We start from the raw sequence: 27,749 nt of genomic DNA on the forward strand, positions 1-27,749 counted from the left end.
TAATTGGTAAACTCTATAATTGTAGTGGAGACCCCCCCCCCCGAAACTGGCAGGCAGCACAGTGCCTTGTCTGCTTTTTGCAGACGATACACTGCTTTTTGCCAGAACACCTTGAGGAATCCAAAACCTCTTAAATAAATTTGCCAAAGTCTGCAAAGAAATGGGCTTAGACATAAACTGCTCCAAAACTAAATATATGTCTTTCAATCCCTATAAATCCAACAAGGGTGAGCTCGTGCTGGGCATGCAAATAGTGGAGCAGGTCAAGTCCTTTGATTACTTGGGAGTTCGCATCAGCGATAGGATGGTATGGACTCCACAGCTGGTAAGGAGTACTCTGACCCTCCAGCATGTAGATTGCGATATAGTATGAAGGGCTAGGGCTTCCCCCTACCGGCCAAGTTCACCTATCCTAGAACTTCATAGGGCAAAAGGTCTAGGAGCGGCCCTATACGGGGCTGAGCTATGGGGTTGGAAAATCTGACTGACCTAACCCTTGTAGAAAATAAATTTATTAGAGCCATCATGAACCTGCCAGTGAACACACCTCTCCTGCCGTTAAGACTTGATTTTGGTTTAAAACCTATAGAACACTTTGCCATTCTTAGGGCACTTTTGTTCTGGATAAGGGTTAGGACAAGCAACACTCAGGTCCCGTTGAAGGAAGCCATGGTCGAGTTGATTGCCCTACACAAGCAAACAGGTCGAATGAAGTGGTTCAACAAGATGAAGGCGTGGTTTTTAAAAATAGAGCTGGGGCAGCTCTTGGAGGAAACTGGGACCATCAACAAATCTATGGTCCCTCTTGTTAAAAAAAGGTTCTGGGGACTGATGGACTCGGAAAACATTGAATGCACTGCACATGGCACTTTAACTGTGAGGTTCTTAAATGTTAAAGGTAGTTTTGGTTTAGAAACCTTCCGGGACGATATCGCACCACCCTAGGCACGAGCACTGTATACCCAATTTAAGTACGGACCATTCCTTTAAATGCAAGGAGATGTAGCTGGTGAAATGTTTCCGTTAATTCATTGTGCCCCTCTTGTCACACTGCTCCCGAGACACTTGAGCATTTTCTCTGTTGTTGTCCCTCCTATGATGATTTTAGGATAAGATGGATAGCTCCTGTTTGTCGTATGCTTTCTTTTTGGTGTCCTTTGGTAGCCACACACATTTTTAAATCAGATACCTCAAACTGGCTAGTGTTTGCTATTTTGAGATTTTTGCTTTTTTGCCTGGTGGAAGAGGACAAAATGTGTTAACCAGTCTCTGAACATTTTAGTGATGATCTAGCTCAATCTGTTTCTATGATTGTTTTTGCACATTGTTTTTTTATTGGAAGAATTATAAGTCTGCTTTTTAATGGACATCTAAATGAACATTTTTCTAATGCAATTTTAGTTGTTTTTACTCTGATGTATTGTTTTTTTATGATGTGTATGGTCATATTTTTTATCGAATAAAGTAATAATAATAATACTGTATCCAGGAGAAATGTTTCATTACACAGTATTTGATTTTCCTGGTTTCCAGTGTTACTCCTTTTTGGTCATTGGGTGCACAGATGTTTATCTTTGCATTTTGAACCCACTGTGAAACTTTACTGGGTTCTCCTCCGGACACAGAACTGCAAGCCACTCTACAACACAAAAATCCATACATAGCACAAAATCAATAAAAAACAAATATTTCAATCATTCTCTCCTGGCAAATACAATCAGTAACTCTGCAGCACATACTACTATAGACTGGTTCAAGGAGGCAGTGGGAACTTCAATCTGAATAGTGTACCATGTGCTTCTTACCCTCTCACTTATCCAACAACAAGCATCCTCAGTCGCCCACACACATTCTCACTCATTCACACTTATCCCTCATTCACCTACACAGCATTACTCAATCACTTACACAAACTCACTTTCTCACTCACTCACTCTCTCACTCACCCACACACATCCACTCACTCATAGTGATATTTTATTGGATCTTCACATTCCTCTCTCTCCATAGCCCCAGCCTGAGTGCGGATATCATTTCAAAAAACTTCTCAAATTTGATGCTTACGACTCTTAAAAAGATAATAGAGATGACAAGTTCTAATGATCTGATTTTGAGTTTTCCTAGCATCATTTAAAACAGTGGCTTTAATCAGACAGATAAAGATCCTTATTTTTTAGGGAGTTTAGGACCAATTTGTAGTTTTTTATTACCAGGACTATATCTGATATCAGAACAAATTAGGAATATTTATTAAACACATTGTTGGACTCAGCCCTCTCTGCAGTCATCCCCAAACCTTTTGCCTTCTCCCTCTTGTTTTCTGAACCTATTTTCGTTGGCTTTTAGGACTCTGGGCACTTCCCCATGGGGTTTCTAAGAATATTGATTTAAACGTTTCGGGGACAAAAATATCGGAATTAACATTTTGTGACACACAAATATTGTGACACACAAATGTCATTGATAGGAATAGTTTTTTTTTAGCTAAGTAATATCATGATAAATAATACTGAAGTTTTATTATAGTTTTTGCTTATATAGTGGTTACAAATATCAATTTAAAGTAATGGTATGTGTTTTACTCAATATATTAATTTTATGTGTTGCTATTGTTTATACACATTTTGTTAATTGTTTGAAAAACACAGCTTGTAATTTTATGTGATTTAGAGCAGCTTATTATTTTAAATAGTAATTTGCAATGTCGTAGCAGGTTGTTGCTTTTGTAAGGGAATAAGGTTGAAAGTTAATTAGGTACTAATTAATGAAGATTCATACATTTTATTAAAGTACATGATTGATTTTTATTACGTAATTAATGTAATGTTGATTTATTTTTGTTATATATTATTTTTGAGTTGTTAGATTTGTAGGGTGGTAGGATAATTAAGTAATAATTATTGAACAATGTATTAATAATTGTTATTTTATTATTTAATTTATCTAATTACATAAAATATGGTATACTGATTTATGTTACTGATAGTTTAGTTCTAGGATGCTAAGTTTGTCAGACCTATGGTGGGAACTTAATAAAGTAATAATGAATTAACAATTATTTATTAATTGTTAGATAATATTTAAAAAATAAATAAATGTGTAAGTTATGGAATACTTTTTTTATAAGTTATATTTTAGGTTCTGGCTCCTAGGTTTGATTAGGTACAGGGTGGAAAGTTATTTAATGACTGAATTACAATTATTTATTAAGTGATTACTTATATTGAATAAAAATGATGTAAAATGATTAATTGTATATATATATATATATATATACTTTTATTTTCATAAAATTTAGTCGCACACACAAAATCCTTCTTATTCATAAGTTTATTTTCTTCAAAACAGAGCCAGTGTGTCAACCAACGCATTTCGGCCTGCACAGCCATATTTTCAATCCCTCATTTAACTATTTGAGTTATGTATTCCACGGTCACTTGTTCATATGTTAATGTCTAGTACATATTTTTATACATTGATGTAACAATTGGTCCTTCCACTGACTTTCTTTGCATCATTAACATTAGAACAAATGACTGTGGAAAAAAAGGAATTTGCACCGCGTTATGTGCAGGATTTAAATCATCCAGTTAAGACGCTGAAAGAAGATTCAGGTACTAGTGAATTTTTATATAAACTATTTTTTGTTTAATTTTATTGAGTTGTATCAAAAAGTATGTTTACATATTTCTATCTATATATATTTTTTAAACTTTACATATTTTGTGACTGTACAGAAAGCATCCTGTTACTAATAACCATATGCACAAATGTTGTTGAAATACAGAACCAACACACAGACGGAAGAGATTGGGATACAGAAGGGCTGGCTGCTCGTTACAAACAAACCTCATCATCTCCCACCTGTAACAGGAAAATATCGATTTAAATTAAGATTCCGAATGACTCATCTTCTACAGGATCCTTGCTTTATCCGCATATTTCTATCATAAGCAGATCATTACGGGCGCAGAATACGAGCACTAGAAATCACCAGGAAGGTTACTTCTATTTTTTTAAATCTGGAACAACATAGAATGTCCTTCACAGTCATCTGATCAACTTTTCTGAAAACATCAACTCCTTAGAAGAATACAGTAAACATCGTACAGGTCATATCTACGGAGTTTCTTCAGCCTATAGCAAAGTATCAATGTGTTATAGATAGCAAATACAGAATTCCTGAGGAAGGCTAACCGCCGAAACGCGTTGAAGAGGAATTGGTTCTGTATTTCAACAAAAGACTGAACAACTGCCTGAAACCTATGGTTTTTTCAGTGAATTTCTAAGGTTTTTTAAATGCTAATTCCTAACTATAACATGTCTGAAACCTATGTTTTTTCAGTTAATTTCAAAGGTTTCTTAAATGCTAATTCTTAACTATAACATATTGAAAACGTATGTTTTTTTTGTGAATTTCAAAGGTTTTTTGAAATGATAATTAATAAATACATTTATTGTTGTTTTTTTAAATATTTTTAACTACATTTTTTTGAATCTTTTTATTTTTAGATATGTTATTTTTTAAATTACATTTCACATATTTTTTATTAATTATTTTGACATAAAAAGATATTATTTTAATTATTTTATGTTGTTTATCATATAATTAATTTTTTTCCCCTTTTTCTCGGAGTCTCGCACCCAAAGCACACCCTACTCATTTACTGCGTAAAAAGTGTCTGCCATTTTAGGATCGCTGTTTAGGATCCGCGTAGGATGTGCGACGGATACGACTTCTCCAACGCGGTTGCTATGCGACTTGTGCGCGACTCATGGTGCATACGCAAGATGTATGTATCACGCGAAGTGACAGATGCAGGGTAGCGCGTGACGTCATATGCATATTGGATGCAGTGGGTGTGCCACACCCGTGACTTTTTAAATATTGAAAAACTTGTTTATATATATTTAATATGAATATTAAAACAAGATATTTTCTGATGTTATTATAAAAATATTATTCTTTTACTTTCTTAAAACGTACATCACTTTTTAATGCAATTTTGCAAAGTCGCGCTCGGTGCAAGCACTGTGCGAGCAGGGTGCGTGCTGAGCGCGCGCATCCTACACGCATCCTATGCGCACCCCATGTGACCTCAAAAAAGAGATTTGATTGGTTCATTACACTTCCTATTGAAACTATTGAAGGACCCCACCTATTTCAATCACTGGCATTGGAACTTTTCTTAGGGAAAGATCTCCTGAGAATATCTGCTGCTCATCATTATTTAAGAAGAGATTCACCTGAATACACCATGGCTGCAAATCGACCACATTCCTCTGACTCAGAGAATTCATCAGAGCAAGAATTTGTTCCTGAACCTCCACCTAAGGAAAGATATACCAGCATTGTCTGGAAATTTCAGCATCAAGGTGTACAGTGTACCTTAATGACTAATACGTATATAAATTAGCTGCCCTTCATGTGAAAACAACTACAACTTAAACCTTTCACATCCTTGTAATGCTACAGCTACAACACTCCCCTGAATGTTCAACAAACATTCATAATCACAGAAATGCGTCATGTCCACCATCTTTAATGTATGCAACTATGAAGGAATATAGAGTCAGTGACACCCCGTACCTTCCATGTTGGCCAAGTTCTGGAACTTTACAGATATAATGACACATTTGCTTTTAAGACCCGGGAGACATTAGCACTACAAAACAGACACACAAATTACTAAATTTCTCATATAGCTGACAATGGGACTACGCCCATAGATCCGGAATCATGCTTCAGAGCCTCGTGCAGCACTGGTGTACGTCAGTCCAGCGCACTCCACCTAAACTAACAGGAAAACACAACAATGCTACATGGCCCAGATTTCCATTGTAGTGATTTCTTAATTCCAGGTCTAGTTGTCAGAAAGGCACACACACTCCCTCATGGCTGGTATACACCCACACCACACCCATCCAGCACATCCGTCACTACACACGTGACCCTACCTATAAAAAAGACGGAGCTCACGTGCTATACAGCATTTTAGAGTTGCTCTCATCGCAAGCGCTGTGATGCCCCGTCCTGGTGATTCAGATGAATCATGTAGGCCCCAACCACCGAATATTGGGCCCACCACTACGTGCATGGCCTCTTTGGTCACTGAGTTAGTGGTACCTGAAGCATTAAACGGGTTAAGAACCTGCAATGATGATGATGGGAGCACGAGTATGTTAGCCATACCGATATCAAGACTCAGCACCATATGTCATATTTCTTGGTGGCAGCGCGGGACTGCATGATGTAGAAGGTGTCCTGTCCACGAAAAGGTGAGTAGTGAGGCCTGGGAGCGTATCGGAGGGAGTCGATGGGCTGCAGCAGACTGGATACAAAAAGGCAAAGCAGAGATTTAGACGAATGCAGTCCTATATCAAATTACATGTATATATTTCTTTTCCAATAGCAGGAACGTTTTTATAATTGTCCGGAATATAAACTACACAAATAGTTACCTTAAATGTGAAAGGGAACGTGTGTGAAAGGGTGATGCTATTCAACTCCACATTAAGATAATAACAATTACCAATCATAATATCTTTCTTTTACTATCTTTTAGATGTAGAGCTTCAGGGTGTATTATGTCCTAACACATTGTGAAAAACACACTGGTGACAGAAAGTTGAGCTGCAAATATTCTTTGCAGCCACTCTCTCACTTCCTCTTTCCTTTGAGAAAAAAATCACACACAATGTTAACTTCATTGCTATCTTACAGGTTGTATTTCCCAAATTAGCGTCACCCCTCCCCCAAAAAACTACAAAGCTCTACGTTTGTGTATTCTGTGATGATGCGTGGCCATTTTAACAAAGCCTGAGAAATCTGTTTTTAAAACGTAGTGCACCCTCTTTGAATCACGCCAATAGCACAAGGTGAGCAAATAAGCTTGTTTCTGAAAAAACGACAAGTCATCTGTGAAATAAGAGAGTGAGTAGTGTGCAGCAGCTTCACTGCGTAGAAATGTACAATTACCTCGGACAAGTGAGGATAGGTTACAACATTCTAAGAGGCAGATCTACAAGCCCCTTGCCCCACTTTTGTGTCACTTTTAACTTGGTAAAAGTGGTGCAAGGAGCTTCTAAATCTGCCTCTGACTTCCCAAGAAAAACACTCACCTCTGGACTCTTCGAGTCAATGAGGGGCAACAGTCTAGATACCCAATATTGACAATTCACCGCTATGCAGTGGGAATGCATGGGATATAGCACTTTGGAAAAAAACAGTGCACAGACACCTCCTTACAGTGGAACTTGTTGTAATATAGTATCCTGAGTGTACAATAACATAAAGCAAAATATACGTGTGCATTTGTATGTACTATGCTATTACTAACTCTATATACTATCTTTCAGATCACTAAACTGGAGGGTGCACTATGAACCAGCACGTACTTGGACACAAAATGGAGGCAAAAGGTGAGCTACGAGTATTTTCTCCAGTATTAATTGCTCCATCTATAACTTTCTCTCTCTCACGTCTTAATGTCATTTTTTCTCTCTCTCTTTCTTTCTCTCACTCTCTGTCACATCCTTTCTCTTTTGCTTTTAAAGTTATGGACGCTGCTGTCCACCCTGCCATGTACAACCTTAGCTGAGTACAAGTTGTGAACTCTGTTGGCCACAGTGTTTACACAAGGTAAGCCGAGCGGTCTAGATATACAATCCCTCCGATTAAATGCATTATAAATAAAAGAGCTTATTTACAAGCCCCTAGCGCCACTTTTTCGTCACTTTCAACATGAGAAAAGTAACACAAAAGTGTTGCAAGAGTCTTGTAAATAAGACCTAAAGAATATTGTCCTGCATAATGACTTGATCTCTCACCTAATTCTGGCTCATCTCTGAATCATTTTAAAGACATGTTGATCTATAATGTAAACCTGACGCAGTAGGCACTTCCATACAGGCACCGCTTCAACGCGGCCCTATAAGACAAGTGAATTGTACCAGGCACTAAGCGTGGGTGTAAAATCTGTTTCGTTCGTGGAATTTGTGCATTTTTGGGCAAATTTGCAGTCCGCGAATTGCGCGAATTTGCCCAAAAATCGGCAAATTCGCAAGCAGCGGATTTTTTTGCTTGGTTACACTTGAAAAATACAATATCGCGCGTGCTGCGTTGACTTACCGTGATTCTGTGTTCGCCGAGTTGTTTTTTTCCCGGTTTGCGTGTGCTGCGCCATTTTGGATCTTGCTGCGTGACCTCGCGAGAGTTTTTTGTCCGCGATTGCGTCATTGCAGCACGCCATCTTGCACAGCGAGAGTTTGACAACGCGAGTACGTCATAAGAGCCCGCGATCACGCATCACGGGAGTAAACAATGCCGAACACGTAGATGCGGCGCGCAGCTGACTTCCGGCGGGAGATTTGAACAGCTCGCTTTCCCGAAATTGCAGAAATTGCAATTCTGCACAAGAAATCCACCGCAGGCAGCATAAGCCGTCTGAATGAAAATGATGATTTTGATCAGAATACCTCCTCAGATTGACATTTGGCTGCACTTTTTGGTGCAAGGAGTCCATTTTGGGGGTGGGGGGTGGGAGGAAGGAAGTGCCCTAGAGTCTCCAACCTCCTGTTCCTGTCCAGCAGGCTCCTCCTAATGCTTTGTCTATCTCCTGGTCACTTTTGATTTGGATCTGGAGCTGGAAGGATTACTTTTTGTAGCTGCTGCTGGATATTTGTATTTGAGGAATTTTTGGACTTTGGAGTTTGGATCACTTTTGGACTTGAGATTTTAGAAGTAAGTTGCTGTTGTTTGTTTGGGGCATTTCAGTTGCTGCAACTACAGTTTTATGATACAACTGTTTCTGTGATTCTTTTTCACTTAATTCTCATTTATGTCATAGAATTTTAGCTCACAGTTATATATTGATTTTTAAAAAAAAATTGGGGTGCCTGTAAAGCCTCACTAGCCAGTAGGCCCAGTCTTTCTGTGAGGTGTCTTTAATTTAGACATCATTGAGGGAATGGATGGCATTGGGGTGTTGTGATTTTTATGTGTTTTTTGACTTTTTGGGGTGTTGTTGAGGTCTGGCCATGTGGGTGGGGCCATTTTGAGGCCTGGTCCCGGCAGGGCCTGGCCATGTGGTGGTGGACAAGGCTCAAGGGGCCATTTTGGAACCAGGCAGTGTGCTCAGGCCTGCACCCAGTTTGCCTTGCTTTCATCCATTATGCCCAGGGGTACTCAGTGGTGCATGGACCAAGTCTTTCTGTGGGGTGTCTTGAATTTAAACATCATTGAGGGCATGGATGCCATTGGATTGGGGTGATTCTTGTGTGTGTTTCAACTTTTTGGGGTGTTGTTGGGGCCTGGCCATGTGGGTGGGGGCCATTTTGATGCCTGGTGCAGGCAGGGCCTGGCCATGTGGTGGGGGTCAAGGGGCCATTTTGAAGCCAGGCAGTGTGCTCAGGCCTGCACCCAGTTTGCATTGCTTTCAACCATTACGCCCAGGGGTACTCAGTGGGGCATGGACCTAGTCTTTCTGTGGGGTGTCTTTAATTTAAACATCATTGAGGGCATGGATGGCATTGGATTGTGGTGATTTTTGTGTGTTTTTCGACTTTGTGGGGTGTTGTTGGGGCCTGGCCATGTGGGTGGGGGCCATTTTGAGGCCTGGTCCAGGCAGGGCCTGGCCATGTGGCTGGAGGACAAGGGGCCATTTTGAAGCCAGGCAGTGTGCTTTGATCCATAGGCCTGCACCCAGCCTGCCCTGCTTTCACCCATTATGCCCAGGGGTAGTGAGTGGTGCATGGACGAAGGCTTTCTGTGGGGCCTCTTGGATTGAAACATCATTGAGGGCATAGATGGCATAGGATTGTGTTGTTTTTTGTGTGTTTTTCGACTTTTTGTGGGTGCTGTTGGGGCCTGACCATGTGGGTGGGGGCCATTTTGAGGCCGGGTCCAGGCAGGGCCTGGCCATGTGGCTGGGGGACAAGGGACCATTTTGAAGCCAGGCAGTGTGCTTTGAGCTATAGGCCTGCACCCAGCTTGCCCTGCTTTCACAAATATGCCCAGGGGTAGTGAGTGGTGCATGGACTAAGGCTTTCTGTGGGGCCTCTTGAATTGAAACATCATTGAGGGCATGGATGGCATTGGATTGTGGTGTTTTTGTGTGTTTTTTGACTTTCAGTGGGTGCTGTTGGGGCCTGACAATGTGGGTGGGGGCCATTTTGAGGCCTGGTCCAGGCAGTGCTTGGCCATGTGGCTGGGGGACAAGGGGCCATTTTGAAGCCACGCAGTGTGCTTTGAGCCATAGGCCTTCACCCTGCCTGCCCTGCTTTCACCCATTATGCCCAGGGGTAGTGAGTGGTGCATGGACCAAGGCTTTCTGTAGGCCCTCTTGAATTGAAACATCATTGAGGGCTGGATGGCATTGGATTGTGGTGTTTTTTTGTGTTTTTCGACTTTTTGTGGGTGCTGTTTGGGCCTTACCATGTGGGTGAGGGCCATTTTGAGGCCTGGTCCAGGCAGGGCCTGGCCATGATGCTGGGGGACAAGGGGCCATTTTGAAGCAAGGCAGTGGGCTTTGAGCCATAGGCCTGCACCCAGCCTGCCCGGCTTTCACCCATTATGTCCAGGGGTATTGAGTGGTGCATGGACCAATGCTTTGTGTGGGGCCTCTTGAATTTAAACATCATTGAGGGCATGGATGGCATTAGATTGTGGCATTTTTGTGTGGTTTTCGACTTTTTGGGGTGCTTAACTGATGTTCCTCTGGCTTCCTTTGCTTTTAGGTGCACAAGAGAACCACCAGTACCAGGAAGAAGTCCTTCAGCGGTGTGTGCAGCACAACGTCACGTGTGGACACAGACAACTTTACAACTCGTGCAACTGCGGCCTCCTGTTCTGATATCTGAAGAAGATGGGCCCAAAGAAAGGTGGCCGTAGCTCCTCTACAAAGAAAGTTGCCACTGCCAGTACGAAGGAGCAGAAGAAGCAAGTGGTGCCACTTACCAAGGAGACTGGTGTGCCCACAGATACTTTTTTCGGGAAAACAAAATATCGCCTGCAGCAGCGGGGTCCGCCGGGGACCAAGCTGGGAGCATCACCTCCGCTTCATTGGGCTCAGTGCCACAACACCAAGTTAGGTCCAAGTCCATGAGTGCTGCAGAGGCAGCCACTGTGGTTGTTCAATCACCATCGACCAGTGATGTTGGCTCATCGCAAGAAAGTAGCACCCAATCAACGGAGGGTGTAACTCAGCTGACGAGTGTTCAACAACCACATGTGCAACGACAACCACATGTGCAACTAGTACAAGCGCAACTACATGCGCAAGGGGAGGCGCAAGTACATGCTCAAGGAGAGGCACAAGTACATGCGCAAGGAGAGGCGCGAGTAGAGGCGCAAGTAGAGGCGCAAGGAGAGGCGCAAGGAGAGGCGCAACTAGAGGCACATGGAGCGGCACAACTGCCCACAATGCTTGTTCCTCCAGAAGTAGGGGCACATCAGGAAATCGAGATTCAAGCGGCGGTATCACCTGAGGAAGCCACTCCTCCTGAGGATGATCCATTGTCTTCCAGATACCCAGCAAGAAAAAGGTCAAGGAGGACTACTACAAGTTCTTCTTCAAGCACCCTTCTTTCTGATGAGCTTGATTGGAACCCACAAATGCAGTCTGAGGGGGAGGCACGCCATGAGCCGACAAAGGTAGCTAAGCCTAAAAGGAAGGTTCCCACAAGGCTTTCACTTATGGCTGATGATGATGACGTGCCAGAAGTGGTGTATGCTGCTGATGAACAGTCTGACAACAACCCAGTCATCACAGACATCACTCCAGCCCCAGCGGGCATCCTGCAGACAGACATTTTTACCCTATCTCGAATTGCTGCTGATCGGGATGTGGGCGGCGTGGCACTGCCGCCGAAAAACAGTAAATTTTGCGAGCGGAACGGATTTTAGTTTTTGGCCCATGCTTGCGGCAGGGCCATGCAGACCGTCAAGGCAGGCACCACTGAGTGAAGCAACCTGGTGTAGCATACCTAGGCTCTTTGACACAGACAGACAAAGCATATCTAGGGTTTAGGGTTCAGCGCTGTTTACTAGGGTTTTTGGGTTTAATGAATAATTTGGTAGGGTTCCCGGATTCTAGGGCTCAGGGCCCGATGCAGGCTCGTTCAGAATGATGTTGGCAAGGTTTTAGGGGGGTTTAGCGTTTTTTCAGAATTGGCCGAATTGTGGCCTTTTTTGGTGTTTTGCAGGCGCGTGTGTTTGGGTGAACTAGTCGTACACCTTACAGTGGATCGATTTTGTTCTGCCCCGCTGAGATTCTTGTGAATCACTGGAACAAGTGTCCTGGTAAGTTTCAAGAGGATCGAAGTAGTGGAAGTGCTGAAAACAGCACTTTTTTGTCAAGGCGTGATTTGCGATTTCCCATGTTTTGGGAACAGCAGTCTTGCATGTTTTTGGGGGGCTGCTTGGGGGGGTTCTAGATGTGTGGGGGTGGGATAAGGGGTTTGGGAGCACTGCTGGATAGGTCTAATTGTGATTGCAAGTGTATTGAAGAAAATCCATGATGGGAAAGGGGGGTTTGGACCTAGTTGCAGACAGCGTTTTGGCACAATTTACTCTGAGTTCTAGCAGTATAGCATGTTTTGGGGGGGCTGTTTGGGGGTGTTCTCCATTTCTGGGGGTGGGTTGAGGGGTCTGGGGGCACTGCTGGGAAGGTCTAATATTGGATGCAATTGTTTTTGAGAAAATCCATGGTGAAAATGTTTTTCTTTTTTAGCTCACTTGCGTTTTTTTGGGGGTCTGTTTGGGGGGTTCTAGGTTTTTGGGGTGGGTTGGGGGGCTGAGAGTACTGCTGGGAAGATCGAATTTTGATTGCAAGTGGTTTGAAGAAAATCCATGGTGGAAAAGGGGGGTTAGGGCCTAGCTGCAGAGCGCGTTTGGAGCGATTTAAAGGTAGGCCTCACTGAGGTTAGCACTCCTGCGTGTTTTTGGGGGGCTGTTTGGGGGTGTTCTCCATTTCTGGGGGTGGGTTGAGAGGTCTGGGGGCACTGCTGGGAAGGTCTAATTTTGATTGCAAGTTGTTTGGAGAAAATCCATGGTGGAAAAGGGGGGTTAGGGCCTAGCTGCAGAGAACGTTTGGAGTGATTTAAAGGTAGGCCTCTGTAGATTTTCTAAGTGTGGCATTTTCCATTTTTGCTTTTGGCCTGTTTGGGGGTGTTCTACTTTTTGGGGTGGGTTGAGGAGTCTGGGGCACTGCTGGGAAGGTCTAATTTTGTTCTAAAATCGAAGTTTACACTTCACACCTAGCTTGAGGGGAAAGATCCGCAAATTTCGCCCACACTTATTTATCCTTGAAAAGGAGACTCAGAGTACGCACTTTCGAAATGATGCTTGTATGTATTGTAATACTGTCGACTCTGAAACTGAAATGTTAGTTTGCACTGCACAGCGTACCTTATATTTATTTCCCCATGGTGTTTTAATATCACTTCCTGTTTTTCCATCAACAATTACAGGCCGGCTTTTAAGGATGAACTCAGGCTTACCATTAGCGAGCCGCAATTCAGTATCTGCCAGGCAGGCAGTGGACAAGGTGTCTTCTGGTCCCCAAACATTGATCAACGGAGCGTCAGATGGAATGGAGGAGTACCGCGAAAAAGAGGAATGGCTGGATGCATGCAACTTCCCAAATTCAACAGGACAACTACAACAACATACAGTTACAGTATCCATCTTCATTTCGACTGATCTTTTAAGTAATGTTATTGCTTTGAACTTCTGTGAGTGACTGTGCATTTGTTTGCTCTCTGCTTCAATTCATCGCTCCAGCCATTGTATACTTTTTTCTTTGCTATTTTTTAAACTAATTTAATGTACTAAGTGGTTCTTCTCTCTGAGGGCAGATAGGCAAGTGAAATTGCATAATTACTGTAGCCCTGTACTGTCACATTGTTTCTTCATAGTTAGTACATTGTAGAAAGTACTACTTACTTTTCAGTAACCTATCCATTTAGCAAACAAATTCATGCATGCAGTAGTGCTTGCACTTCCTTTATGTCCCTTAAAAGATTTATGGATATCTTCATGTCCAAAGATTTGTTTATCTTCATTTGTTGTTTGTTCACGCTGGGATTTTTTTTCCTCTCTCCACAAAACTTTCCCCAAAAACCCCACTCCCATCCAATTTTCAAACCCTAACCCTCTTCCCCCGGGCTGTGTGGTTTTGATTGAGGTGTGACTAAATGACAACAATAATTCCACACACTTGCTGGGGAGGATAAGGTCAAAGCAACAGAAAATTAATTTCAAGGCTGGCGTAGGAATCCGAGGATATATTCTTACTCAGCTTGACACACATCCATGACTATTTGCAAATCAAATTTGATTTTCATGTGCGCCATCAACTGGATTGATCATCAAGAACATCCTCCTCCTACACGTGGCGAATGATAACGCTGCTGTGTCCTTCACCTTCAGTACTATTTCTTGTAGTAGCCAAAGCCAAACTCCACGCAACTAGTAGTTATACTTTGAATTAAATACTTTAGCATTTGTTAGGCTAAATTATGGCACTGATCTTGTGTACTGTGCTATCTATCGTACTGTTCTAATGCTCCGCTCAGGTCACTCAAGGTTTCAATTTCTTTTTTGTCATATGCTGCTACTGCCACTGTGTACCAACACTACTACCACCACAATGATGCCATTTCATCCGCCCAGGATTGCCAACCTTAATCGCCATTTGCCATGCAGCCAGCCCTGTGCCTAGCCCTATTTTTAAACACGAATCACAGGTAAGATAAGCGTTTGGGGGGAGGAAGAATAATGGAGTAGGAGGAGAGAGGAGAGACTGACGGTAGTACTAGTAAAGTAGTAAGACAATTAAATTCACTAACTGTGAGTGGCACTTACTTTTGTAAACATTTGGGTGATTTCTTAGACAATTTGAATCAAGCAGCCAGTTAAGTTTCAGGAAAACAAACGTACAGTTACCCCCCCCCGCCTCCCCCGCAAAGCAGTAAAAATTTTTTTAATTAAAAGTAAATAAATATATATATATAATATAATAAATAATATATAAATATAAATATTTTTATCCATAACAAAAAAAAACTATCCCGCAAGACCCGAAAACCCCAAAGAATGTCAGTGAAATAAAAAGTCCCCAAAGTCCAAAAAACCCAACTCCCAAGTCCCACCCCCCCCAAAAGTCTTTAAAAAAGGGGCAAGGGACAGTCTCTCCTCCTCTACTGCCGGCAGCGGTGTCCTTTGGCCAGGTGATCCTGTTGCTCCCTGCGGAGGTTCTTCTTGAGCGGGGTTTTCACTCTCTCCATCTCCTGCTCAAGGTTGGACACCCTGAGGGTTAGGCAGTGGATGCGTGCCTTGCACCTGCTGTGGGGGGCAGCTGATTTTTTAGCTGCTTGGTGGTGGCGGGTGGCTGCGGTACCATGGCTTCGTACCAATGGAGGATTGCGCTGACTGGCTGACCCAGGGTGCACGGAGGAGGATGCAGCTGTCGTGGTGGAAGTTGTTATAGACGGAGACTAGGTGTCCTCCTCCTCCTGGGCCACCAGCCGCCAATATTCTGCTACAATCGCTTCCAGCTTCCTTTACCGGGCCCGTCTAGCCAGCTCCTTCCGCGTTGGTTTGGAAGGAGCATCTATATGAAGAAAGAAAAAAATACTGTAACCAATGCTCTTTAAGATTAATACAAAATAATTCAGCAGAAAGTTGTGTCACAGTAGCACTAGCAACTTGCAAGTACAGTACATAACATTTGTGGCCTGTATCTGTCTAACCTCCCACTTCGACGGCCTCTGCTCTAACATTAGTGGGAGTTTAAGGAATCAATTCTACTAGCACTATATGGACTCACTACATTAGACTCAGACAGTACACCAGTCTTCTTCGTCTTCTTCTTCTCTCTTGTTCAGCGAAATTGGTATTTAAACTTCTGGAAGCCGGCATAATGCCAGCGCAGTCAACTTACAGCCGAGAAAAACAGACGCAAGCCATGATGACACAGACTTGCGTTACTGTACCACTCTAGAACATGCAGGTGGTGAAGCTCTTACTTTTCTATTATGGGTGGCACTGGCCATACTCTGTTACAAGGGCTACTGTGATTGTGATTGTGAGAAGCATTTATATAGCGCATGGCTACCCAGAGGCATCCCAGCGCTTGATTAATTTAACTTTCACCCTGCAGTGCCAATGACTACTAGAAAAAGAAAATGAAGATGATAAATAATATGATTATCTATCGCTTCACAGGATATTTGCTTACATATTGCATGCTTTATTTTTGATTGAGTGAACACTGATAGGCCACACATGAATGACATAGTTGTAATAAAGTTATTAACAGAGGTAGTGAGTGGCCCCCATAATGGCAGGATATATGCTGGGCTTGCAAACTACTGTTACTAGTCATGGTAGTATTCTGATAAATTACATCTTCTTTTCCTCGCCTTGGCTAGACGGAACGGACGTGCGGTGCAGTTTTAAATGCTAATCAAAGTAACACTTACTTCATCCAGTGACCGTCTACTCTGTCTACATACACCTATGCTATCTATGAGTAAGATAGTACCATGATCCAGGCATCCATCCATTCAAAGTAAATGTAAATCATTCTTCTTAATGTCTCAACTGGACAAACCTTAGTTTTTCTCACGGAAAAACTACCTTTTTATTTTATTTTGGAAACCCCCAGCCATGCATCCGTGCTTGACTTGCATTTGAATTTGAAGCAAAGAATATATTGCGCACACATACAGTTTCTGTTTCACCCACCCAGGCAGTCCTCTTCCCTTTCTCCTTCCAACCATCCTTGCTTCAGCCTTCAACCGGCCATGCATCATATTCCCAGCAACCTCGGGCAGCATTCAAAAACACGTATCATTCTTTGCCAGTCATTACTTTTAACTCGCTTGTCCTTCCTTACACCCTCATTTTGTTCATCCCATCCATCAACTTCATCTCTGATCTGACTTGGCTTCTCGATAAAACCTTCACAGCTGAGTTGAAGTCAAATTTAGAGGAGGCCATTGGTTACTTGTCAACTCCTGTCGCTAATGCTATTGCTCATGCAAATTCAAGGGTGAATGTCTTCTACCTGGTTGACAAAAACTTACTTCTAAATTTGTAAGTCTTCTTAACAGTAAAGTGTACTTGTACTGTACAACATATACACCCGTGCAGAGAGCACTCTGCAGTCTACAATCTCAATAAGTACGGAATATAATAGATTACCACTGCCCGCCACTACCGTGGCATCCCCACAGCAGTTCCTGATGGCTGTTCCACCGCCTCCGCCCCAGGAGTGCCCACCTCCGCGCTGGCCCCGGCAATGGTGGATGGTTGTGCTGATGTTCCGCCTAGAAAATGCATTTCATATCCTTAGATGCCATATACACCACTCCCTATTTTTTCTAGGAATGAAAAAATGTTACTAGTACTACATAAACAAATTTAATATTTTATGACTCTCTAGTCTCAAAACTTCAAATTTCCCTTACTTCAGGGAAGGCTTTTTTTTATTTATGCTTATCTGTAACATGTCTTGCTACACTTTTTGGCAGAACTGATGAATGCTTGCTTTTTAAAACGCACCATTTTTCTCATAACAGACCGAAGCTTCCCTTCTAAGAACAAGAGCAAGATCAGATCATCATCACTTGGAGTCAGCAACGATTCATCCCCACAAAGAAGACTTGAAGTTCCAACCAGGTGAGGGCTCTCCCACAATTAATGTGTGAAAACAGCCACTTTTCAGTTTTGAATCCTTCACCGTTTATCTTATATGATGAAGTTGATTTTAATAATTGTTTTTACTTTTAATAACGCGTTAAAACTTACATAGACTCTGTGGTTTTTAGTCATGAGTGAGTGAGCGAAAAAGTTTGCAATTTGCAAGCATGAGTCCGTGGCTCAGAGAGGTCGGGACTCTGACTCCGAAGTCTTATGTCATGGGTTGTATAATCATTGGGGATCAATCATCGCTGCATTCGGGAGCTAAAATAATGACTCTGACACACTAGCTAGTCAGTAAGGAGATTGGGGATTCAACTTCTGTTATGACTGAGGTATGTGGAAAGTCTAACTGCGCCTATTATAATTCATAACCAATGCCCTATTTCTTGTCCATAGTTCTGTTTGTTCAGAATAGTCCCTGCAACAGTAGTAGTATGGATTGTCCTCATATCCAATCAAAATGTAAACTAGTATCTTATTCTTGGTGGCCATTGACATTTTATTGTTGGGAATTGTCAAAGCATAAACATTTAGAAGACTTCAACAGACAGTAAGGACACCCCAGAGGACTGCACTCAGTGCATAGAGCTATTGCTGAATAGAATAGGAGTTTTGTTTAACACCTTTTTCCAACTGTGCAAGCTTAGTTAGCTACACAGACAGACTAATAATAATCTAGTAGTAACACAGGGAGTCATACTAGAGACAGGATAAGAATTTAGAAACAGTCTACAAAAAGATCAAAGACGATTTAGTAAAAAATAGAATGAGGAACGTTAGGAAAAAATACAGGTCCTGTAAAAGATAGAAAAGTATAATTATTAATATTAACAGGAAAACTTACTGGGGCCAGCAGAGGAGCCCTCGCCGGACCGATCCTGACCTTCCTGCTATTGTCCCTGCTCCGCCGGCGCTGCTACCTCCTCCTGTGTCCCCTTGCCCCTGGGGGAAGCTGATGTACAACATGAAAGAAAGACACAAGCAAGGATGATTATTGTCAACCACATCAAACATTTAAAAAAAACAATAACAAATTATTTCGGGGAAATTGACAACAAGTGCACTAAATTTATTGACCTATGTGATGTGGTTTAATAGGATATTGCTGGATTCGCGGATGGTCTATTTGGAAAGTTATGTTACTCACTAAACCAACTACAAAAAGGTTCTACTAGGACTGGCAGGCAGCACTCCGCAGAACGCGAAGTGACAGACACAGTCTGTCATGACCACCACCACTATCTCTTCTTAGTGGCAGGAATACAAAGGAAGGACTGGACTTGAGTCTCTAATGTCTAGCATTACGCAGTTCTGTAAAGTACACTGATACATAATCATCATTACCCAGGCCAAATGAACACAAAATTGAAAACAAGTAAGCATAATAGCTCCGCCAGTGAGCAGGCCAGCACCTGAAATCACAGAAGATTTTAAAATATAATTTACCTGCAATGTAATCGGCAGCATTCTTCCTCTTTGGAAAAAACAAACATTTGCAATATGATAACATAGAGCAGGAGAAAACAGAGTAGAGATTAAATAACTACTACTACTCACCAAGCCCAGGGACCTTGACGCCTAGCAAGTCGAGCAGGTCGTGTTCCCTGTCCAGGACGACGGACCACCGGTGCGTCGCCTGGCTGTAGGTACGCCGGACCCCAGACTCACGTTACATGGCCCGGCACACCTTCCCCCATAGCTGGCGATGCTCCAGAAGCCTGTACCCGGCACCTATGCTTGTGTAGAGCGACTCGATATCTAATGCTATTAATAGCATATTATCTGACCAAGGTAAGTTTTTGGTTTTAGATAGAAAATCCCCTGTATCTTTGATATAACTGGGCAATGTTTTAACTAGATCTTGCAAGAAAAAATCTATATATTCGCCAACTTGCTCTGCCACACTTTTGATGGCCGAAATAATGGGTCTTCCGGGTATAGGGAACACTGCTTTATGAACTTTAGGTATTAAATATAATACTGGCAAAACTGGATGCTCATTGTTCATAAACTTATATTCATCATGAGAGATGAGTCCTTCCCTACGCCATTGCATCAATTGTTTTTTTAGGATCTCCGTCGCCTTTCCATATTCTTTGAAAGTTGTTTCTCATAGCAACTGACGTTCTCCAATTGTCTTTTGGCTTCTGCGATGGACTGTTCTTTAGGCCAGATGACCAGATTGCCTCCTTTATCTGATTTTTTAATCATAATTTCATTGTTGGCTCCTAATTTTTTCATAAGGTTGGCATATTCATATTTCTTCCGTTGGACTTGTTTCTTTTTTTTGTTTTTTTTAGAATTTACTTGCAAGTTTAGCTTTTTGATATCTTCAATGATACGCTCGTGAAAAATATCTACTGCATCTTTGGGCATCATTGGAATGAAATTGGATTTGCTCTTGAAGGGACTGATCCCAGCCCCTTTCTGTAGTTAATTAATCCTTCGAAGTCTTGATTGGGGCGCTTCTTCAATATCCGATTCAGTATTTTGTGACTCAGATGAATTAAGTACTATAAACAACAAGGGAACCCACTAGGTAGGCAAGGACCTGGGGTATCAATTTTACGAAAGATGTAAATGTGTAAATGTAAATGTGCTGGACTTGTAAAGCGCACAGCTGCCCGTAAGCGTCCCGGCGCTTGCTTAGGGAACCCGTCCTGGTATTCCCCTGTGAGAAACCACAGCAGGGTGTCCACAAGGTGAAAGCCAGGCATCCCGCCGCGAGGGGCCGTAGTGGAGATTAAGCAAGCTATTGCCCAGAGTCGCAGAGTGTGACCCCGTGAGTTGAGTAGGCACCAGAGCGAGAATTGTCGAGTCCGTGGAATTTTGAGCCCGAGACCCGCCGAGGCGGGGAATCGAACCCTGGTCCACGGTCGATCTCAGCTTCCGGGTCTGCCGCCTCTAACCACTGAGCCACGCTTCTCCACCAATGGTCCTTGACACAAGGATGGGAGGATATAATAATTATAGGCCACAATGTGCACTACAATAGTGAACCAAGTCCAGCCGGACTTGCAAAATGTATTAATTAGTTCATATAACCAGTTGAAAAGGAACAATAAAACAGTGGGACACAGTCCTGTATCCTCAGTGCTTACACAGACTCAGAGACAATACAAACATATACAAATACATCAGGCATGTAAACGAAAAATGGAGCAAGAAAGGAACTCTGTAATATACTTGCTTCACAAATGTGGGGAACAAAACAAATTATGCACATAATAGTGAACTAATGTTAAGCCCACATATACTGTCGACGGCGTTTCGATCCTTTCATAGATAACGGATCATCATCAGGACTACCATTGTTTGCCTGATAAAAACCTGAGTCAGTGTTAACCCAGCTGGGCGTAGGGCATAAGATAGTCTTGAAGAAGGCTGCGTGGGTCTAGAATTAATCTACAAAATCACGGGTAGGAGCCACTGTAAGCAGAGTGGGAGCTCCACGGCGCGATTGTGCACCGGGATACCGCCTTGCTGTTCCACCACGGACGCAGGTACCGACTCAGCGTAATTCAGTGCTGAAGTTAAGGGTCTTTCAACCATTTGGAATTCCGTTCACGACCTCACTTCTACCTCACTAGCGCCACAATTCCAGCAGTGACCAGGTCACCACAAGACCCACGCTGCAGACAACGGGTCGCCCAGCAATCCATGATCTGCTTACAGTGGCTCCTACCCGTGATTTTGTAGATTAATTCTAGACCCACGCAGCCTTCTTCAAGACTATCTTATGCCCTACGCCCAGCTGGGTTAACACTGACTCAGGTTTTTATCAGGCAAACAATGGTAGTCCTGATGATGATCCGTTATCTATGAAAGGATCGAAACGCCGTCTACAGTATATGTGGGCTTAACATTAGTTCACTATTATGTGCATAATTTGTTTTGTTCCCCACATTTGTGAAGCGAGTATATTACAGAGTTCCTTTCTTGCTCCATTTTTCGTTTACATGCCTGATGTATTTGTATATGTTTGTATTGTCTCTGAGTCTGTGTAAGCACTGAGGATACAGGACTGTGTCCCACTGTTTTATTGTTCCTTTTCAACTGGTTATATGAACTAATTAATAAATTTTGCAAGTCCGGCTGGACTTGGTTCAGATGAATTAAGGTCATGCATGGTAAGCAGTGTAGGAATATCTGCTGCTGCTAACGCAGAATTTTGCTCATCTTTGTCCTTGCTGTCACCGCTGCTTTGATCTTTATCTTTTTTCAATGCAAAATACTTTTTTAATTTTAATTTTCTTACGAAGCGAAAAATGTCAATTCTGGTTGAAGCGTAGTTAAACGGCTGACCTGGACAGAAATTCAATCTCAAGGACAAGAGTTGTTTTTCCGCTAATGATACAGATACTCTGTTTGAGACGGAACAGACTGACATGCTCAGGAGATTCAGAGAACGGGGGTATCCTAAGTGGGTGCTAGACAAAGCTGTGAACAAAGTCAGGGATACACCCAGGGAAAGCACTCTTGAGAACAAACCGGAAACACCTGAAACAGAACAAGTCACCAGAGTTATCACCACATTCAACCAAGATTCCAATACAGTACGCAAAGTGCTGGCAGACAATTGGAAAATACTGAAAGCCGACCTGTAGCACCACCTATGCAGTCTATGTTTTGGAATGCCCATGCCGATTGCTGTATGTAAGTATGTGTGAAATGGTCAGGGTCTATTGATTACCAACAAGCATTCATCTTAGGAACCTATATATAAATGAATTGTTTCAGGATTCCTTCAAAGTAGTACATGAAGAGTATTTATTTACTCAAACATTATAGCAATCAAGTTATTTGGAAAGAAAGCAAAAAAGTGCCACAAGTAATACATAAAGCTAGCGACCCAAGCAACACCAACACGGGCATAAATCTCCATAGCTTTGGTATCAACATTATCTTGTGGGTTCAATTGACATATATTATCAGTATAATAAACATTTTGTATGCGCTCAAAAAGTGATCAGAAATGGAGACAGTTTAGGTAGGATGGGTGTGGTTGGGTGGAGGTGAGGACTGGGTAAAGGGTGTTGTGACTATATTCAATCACAGTGAAATTCGATGCAACCTTTACAGACTAATTTTGTTCATTAGTTCCAATAAACTCTTTAGCATAGGATCTGTATGTATCCACGGGTAGCTTCCTGTGCTAAGAGGGTAAAATATAATCCGGTCTACGTTTCGACCCCTGGATTAAGGATTGATTGAAGCATCATTCTGGGGTCTTCTTCAGGACTTAGAGAACTACAGGAGCGCCTGAAAGTGATATAAGTGTAGAGAGCAATGTATCAAAACTTGCGTTCGAGGCAAAATTGTACTACTACTACTTAAGTGTAGGCATGGGCTTCTTACTTGATGTTGGGCCGTCTAGTGGCCTGTTAGAGTTGGACCATCATTGGTTCCTCTGCGATTAAAATTGACCTGAAAGTGTATTAGAAAAAGGGGTATATGTATCAATACTGGGTTACTTCTGTAACCCTATCCGTAGTATGTTTGACAGGAGACCAAAGGGGAACTTACTAGGACATCAGGGGCTTTCCAGTCTGTCCATTTTCATATCCATATGTAATTCTTCAGATGTGTTATTTCTGAAGATTTAAAGAGAGGAGTTGCAATAATTGTAAGAGCGGGTCAGATTGTCACAATAATAGTATAACTAATCATGGATATAAGCCTCAATTAATGCAAATTACGCGCCAATTTAAAAAGGGAACTATTAGATCCTTTCCACATCACAATGTGGTACTATAGTATCGCATCAAGCACGAGCCTTGTCTGAAATGGAAAATGGGGTTTTAATAAAAACGGGTCTATTCTCGTCGTAAGGTCTTTAAGAAGCTGTCACTCGTTTAAAATGCGCATTAATGTGGAAACGTACAAAGCGGGAATTTAGCAAAACGTTTCCAGATCTTTAAACGCTAGCGTAAAGCCGCATCTCAAGGTTTTGACTGAGTGCCGAGTTTAATTGTTGCTTCCCGATCGGGAGCGCTTACCTTCTGAGCTTTGTGAAGGCACGTCTATTCTGCAGCGCTGCCCAGCCGCTAGTGAAACAGCCGCGAGGTGCAGGCGCTGGATACTGACCGAGGGCTCGTCATGGACAGCCAATCGGATGACAGTATCTACGTCGTGTTCAGGGAGTGTGTCTAAAGGGTATCAAAGGATTTGATAGATTCATGACATATGGAACATTTCAACATACAGCATCTCTAGGGTTATAGGTAAACAATATATGCAGGCACGACATATAGATATATAATTACATTTAGGCTGAGAAAGTTTATGCGGATGACAGTATCTACGTCGTGTTCAGGGAGTGTGTCTAAAGGGTATCAAAGGATTTGATAGATTCATGACATATGGAACATTTCAACATACAGCATCTCTAGGGTTATAGGTAAACAATATATGCAGGCACGACATATAGATATATAATTACATTTAGGCTGAGAAAGCTTATGCGTGTTTAACAACGAGCAAATATGGTCATGTTTAAAAATCAAACATATTCAATGTGCACATTGTGTGATAGCCTTCTGTGTTTTTTTGGAAATATAGAACCTTATTTAGCCAATCCTTCTTAGCATGCAAATACAGTGGTAAAAAATGCATATGATCATGGAAGGTTCAGGAGTAATTCACCATAACATTGCAGAAATATTTTATGCTAAGAAGGATTGGCTAAATACGGTTCTATATTTCCAAAAAAACACAGAAGGCTATCACACAATGTGCACATTGAATATGTTTGATTTTTAAACATTACCATATTTGCTCGTTGTTAAACACGCATAAGCTTTCTCAGCCTAAATGTAATTATATATCTATATGTCGTGCCTGCATATATTGTTTACCTATAACCCTAGAGATGCTGTATGTTGAAATGTTCCATATGTCATGAATCTATCAAATCCTTTGATACCCTTTAGACACACTCCCTGAACACGACGTAGATACTATCACCCGCATAAGCTTTCTCAGCCTAAATGTAATTATATATCTATATGTCGTGCCTGCATATATTGTTTACCTATAACCCTAGAGATGCTGTATGTTGAAATGTTCCATATGTCATGAATCTATCAAATCCTTTGATACCCTTTAGACACACTCCCTGAACACGACGTAGATACTGTCATCCGATTGGCTGTCCATGACGAGCCCTCGGTCAGTATCCAGCGCCTGCACCTCGCGGCTGTTTCACTAGCGGCTGGGCAGCGCTGCAGAATAGACGTGCCTTCACAAAGCTCAGAAGGTAAGCGCTCCCGATCGGGAAGCAACAATTAAACTCGGCACTCAGTCAAAACCTTGAGATGCGGCTTTACGCTAGCGTTTAAAGATCTGGAAACGTTTTGCTAAATTCCCGCTTTTTACGTTTCCACATAAATGCGCATTTTAAACGAGTGACAGCTTCTTAAAGACCTTACGACGAGAATAGACCCGTTTTTATTAAAACCCCATTTTCCATTTCAGACAAGGCTCGTGCTTGATGCGATACTATAGTACCACATTGTGATGTGGAAAGGATCTAATAGTTCCCTTTTTAAATTGGCGCGTAATTTGCATTAATTGAGGCTTATATCCATGATTAGTTATACTATTATTGTGACAATCTGACCCGCTCTTACAATTATTGCAACTCCTCTCTTTAAATCTTCAGAAATAACACATCTGAAGAATTACATATGGATATGAAAATGGACAGACTGGAAAGCCCCTGATGTCCTAGTAAGTTCCCCTTTGGTCTCCTGTCAAACATACTACGGATAGGGTTACAGAAGTAACCCAGTATTGATACATATACCCCTTTTTCTAATACACTTTCAGGTCAATTTTAATCGCAGAGGAACCAATGATGGTCCAACTCTAACAGGCCACTAGACGGCCCAACATCAAGTAAGAAGCCCATGCCTACACTTAAGTAGTAGTAGTACAATTTTGCCTCGAACGCAAGTTTTGATACATTGCTCTCTACACTTATATCACTTTCAGGCGCTCCTGTAGTTCTCTAAGTCCTGAAGAAGACCCCAGAATGAGGCTTCAATCAACCCTTAATCCAGGGGTCGAAACGTAGACCGGATTATATTTTACCCTCTTAGCACAGGAAGCTACCCGTGGATACATACAGATCCTATGCTAAAGAGTTTATTGGAACTAATGAACAAAATTAGTCTGTAAAGGTTGCATCGAATTTCACTGTGATTGAATATAGTCACAACACCCTTTACCCAGTCCTCACCTCCACCCAACCACACCCATCCTACCTAAACTGTCTCCCTTTCTGATCACTTTTTGAGCGCATACAAAATGTTTATTATACTGATAATATATGTCAATTGAACCCACAAGATAATGTTGATACCAAAGCTATGGAGATTTATGCCCGTGTTGGTGTTGCTTGTTCCAATGAAGTAATTGGTCGCTAGCTTTATGTATTACTTGTGGCACTTTTTTGCTTTCTTTCCAAATAACTTGATTGCTATAATGTTTGAGTAAATAAATACTCTTCATGTACTACTTTGAAGGAATCCTGAAACAATTCATTTATATATAGGTTCCTAAGATGAATGCTTGTTGGTAATCAATAGACCCTGACCATTTCACACATACTTACTTTTACTGACCCAGGTCAGGGAGTTCTTAGGGTATACCCCATTGTAAACTCACTACTCTGATTGCGGTATGTAGGCAGCACTGTGTGTATGGTAAAAAGACCGGTACAGGAAAATCTCCAGGGGATCACTAATGTAGACTTACACTATCCCATTGCACGCCACTTCCACACTGAACATCAATCGAACAATGCCCTCCTGAAATACTATGCCATTGAACAAGTGTATGTGGGTAAGAGAGACGGTAACAGAGAACCGGCTCTACGAAAAAAGAATCGAAGTGGATTATGGAGCTCAAGACCAGATCCCCGGGTGGGCACAATCTAGACGAAGAATTAGCCACCCATCACCATTAAAACTAAGGAGCTGTATACTACTAGAATATGTGTTTTTATGGTATGTTAATGTTAATGTAAATGTACAGGAATTTATATAGCGCAAATCACCAACCGGTCTCTAAGCGCTTGCTTAGGTAACTCGTCCTGGTATTCCCCTGTGAGATAACCCCGGCAGGGTATCCGCAAGGTGAAAGCCAGGCATCCCACCGCGAGGGGCCGTTGTGGAGATTAAGCAAGCTATTGCCCAGAGTCGCAGAGTGTGAACCCGTGAATCGAGTAGGTGCCGGAGCGAGAATTGTCGAGTCCATGGACATTTTAGGACTCAAGACCCCGCCGAGCCGGGAATTGAACCCTGGTCCCGGGCTGACCTCTGCTTCCAGGTCTGCCTCCTCTAACCAGTGAGCCACACTTCTCCACTGTTAATGTTAATGTTAAGCTACACTTGTGGAGCGCACTGACACCGTAGGTTTCCTGGCGCTGAGATTGGGATTGAAGGTGATGGCAGAGAACTAGTGGGAATTCGAGAAGAGCCAGGCTTTTATGCTCTTCCTGAATCTCAGCAGGGTGTCAAAGGTCTTGATTCGTAGGGAGAGGGAGTTCCACAGTTTGGGTGCCAGATAGCTGAATCTGCGACCACCCAGTTTCTTTAGTTTAACCACCGGGGTGGTTAGGAGGTGAAGATGGGCAGATCGGAGATTACGGGCCGGACAATGCGAGGTGATGAGAGATTTCAAGAAGGCCGGGCACTTGGACTTCTGGGCCTTGTAAGTTAGGCAGCCGATCTTAAAAGCAGTCCTTTGTTCGATAGGCAGCCAGTGCAGCTTGGACAGAAGGGGTCTTGCTGATTGCCATTTAGGGGCTTTATAAATGAGCCTTGCTGCCTGGTTCTGCACCATCTGGAGACGATGGAGCAGGGACTTGGGTAGGCCCCAGTGAAGAGAGTTGGAGAAGTCAAGGCGGGACTAAAATACTGTTAAAATTCTGTACATGTTTTTAGCATCTTGATTTTTGAATAATCTGTTTCTTTCTGTTTATTTGTTGCAGGAGGAAAGGAAGGAACCTTTTCACCCTCACTTTTGAATTTGC

The sequence above is a fragment of the Lissotriton vulgaris genome, chromosome 11 (genome assembly GCF_964263255.1).
Source record: "Lissotriton vulgaris chromosome 11, aLisVul1.2, whole genome shotgun sequence".
Taxonomy (NCBI): domain Eukaryota; kingdom Metazoa; phylum Chordata; class Amphibia; order Caudata; family Salamandridae; genus Lissotriton; species Lissotriton vulgaris.